The sequence below is a fragment of the Cornus florida genome, unplaced genomic scaffold (assembly GCF_030987335.1).
Source record: "Cornus florida cultivar Cherokee Brave unplaced genomic scaffold, ASM3098733v1 CherokeeBrave_3.0.0_Hap2_scaffold_217, whole genome shotgun sequence".
Classification (NCBI taxonomy): domain Eukaryota; kingdom Viridiplantae; phylum Streptophyta; class Magnoliopsida; order Cornales; family Cornaceae; genus Cornus; species Cornus florida.
Genome location: NW_026775713.1, coordinates 2,697 through 5,000, shown reverse-complemented (window position 1 = coordinate 5,000; position 2,304 = coordinate 2,697).

Sequence of the window (2,304 nt, the reverse complement as noted above, 5' to 3'; positions counted from 1 at the left end):
GATGATCCAGATTTATCGCAGCTTTCCAAGAATTTCAATGTTTGAATCGAGGGTTCATATTGTAAGACTTATCTGATCTTATCAATTGTTAGAATTTTTCCTCGAATAAATCATGAATTTTCTAGGATAGTATTAAAAAGATCTCATCGAAAACTTACAGCAGCTTGCCAAACAAAGGCTAAGAGAAAGAAGAGCACAGGTATGACTGGCATAACATTCACGATTGGATTCAAAAAAGCATAGGACTCGGGCAATTTGGCGATGAAAAAACTACTCGAATAAAGGGCAGAATTAAGACAGATACAGATCAAACTAAAGATATTAAGCATAACAGACATTTTGTTCTTGGAGATAATTGCATTTTGCTTGAGTTATTGATATAAAGAAAAATAAGTAAAATAAGGTAGACCAAAAATCTTTCTTTTTCTTTGAACTCACCCAATCAAAAATCCTCCATTTCTCAAAGGAGAATAGAAGAAATCATACTTTCATACAATATCTTAATTGAATTATATGTAATGATCAATAAATTCAGTTTAATTCTATATCTACACGTGTTAAAATCCTAGCAACAATCTATTTATTTTAGAGATATTTGGGCTGGAATTGACGAACAATCAATACCAATATTAGTCTTTATTAGTGTCGAATATAAATCGAAATGGGGCGTGGCCAAGTGGTAAGGCAACGGGTTTTGGTCCCGCTATTCGAGGTTCGAATCCTTCCGTCCCAGAGCATATCCATTCTATTAGAATAAAGATTGTGTTTTTGAAAAACTTTCTGTTTAAAGATCTAATATTGGGTCGAATGTGATTCTTGTTTCTTATTTTTAATGATTCTTCTCTGAATCATATCTTTTTTTTTCACAAACTGAATCGAGTTTAAATGACACGCAAATATAACTGAATCTATCTGTAATCCGGGTAAAATGGGAATATAGATCACAAGAGTTTGAATTCAAAAAAGTTGGGCGGTCTTTTCATCATATGCTCAGTCCCTTCATATTGAAGGAAGCTGGTTACTTCGAAAAACCTTACGCCCGTATCGAATTGAATTTTCAATGATGCATTTTGAATTGAAATGCGAAAGAAAAGCTCCTATATTCCCTATCTCTTATTCTCTATCCTTTCAATGAGAGGGCCCCGGTTATTAATTCTCTGTAAATCTCCGAATTCTAAGGATCTCTTGAATTCTAAACAAGAGGGAGTTCTTGGTACTAATTGAATTCAATCAATGGGATTAAGTTTCTTAAGACTGGGTTAGGATAGAATAAAAAATAGGAGCAAGGACTTAATCCGGACTTGTTTGGTTTTGGACCTATACAAGATAGTTAGCATCCTATTTTATCAGCTGCTTTTTTTATTTATGACTCATCATCCTCCTAGAATTGGGGGAGTAGATAGGAGTTAATTAGTAACGGAAGATATGAATTTCAATATCTGTGTTTGCCCGAATCTCATTAACAAACAATCAAGTTACATATGTAACTGGGGGATTTTCTTTGAACCCAGTTTTTAGGTATTTCTTTTTTGGCTATAATGAATAATTGTAAATAGATATTCAGACCGGCCGATTCAGCCATTTTATTCACTTTATTTTATGCAAGATTACAGAAAGATTACTACTACTACACTTCAAGTCAAACAAAATATAAAAATGCATATAAAATGAGGAAATGTTTAGCTTATATGTATTGTTATCGTTCTATTTCAGTGACAACGGCCTTTCGATTTTTATGAAAAAATTAGTGACAATTGTTCAGTCTATCTGATAGATATGAAACCCCCTATTCGTTCGATTCTGATTTTATCACTCAGATGAAAGAATAAGGACTTAAATCTTCCCTTACATAAGTCTTTTTTATCCATCTCAAAAAAAGAAATTGGATTTTTTGTTTGATCTATCTATCCGCGCTTGAAATCATTGATGATTCAATTCGAAATGAAACAGAAATTTATCTATCTTGTGGTGATCAAATGCAGCCCTTACTGTAAAATTGGATTCAAATAATGTGTCAAAGTGGGAAACTTTTCAATTATAACTATTTTTAAACCATTTTTAATGATTCCGGAGGAGTTGAATCTTTGGTACTTGAAGAAGCGTAAGATTGATAAATCTATCCTATTGAGTCACTTGAAGATGCAAATTAAAAAAAACTTATTTTTCGTCTTATTTATGTTTTTTTTTTATAAAAAAATGTTGTATTCATACAATCAAATATGGAGTTAAGTTGCATTTTTGTTGAGATTCCTTCAAAAAAATATCTACCCATCTATATAGAAGAGAAAAATCTAGATTACTATG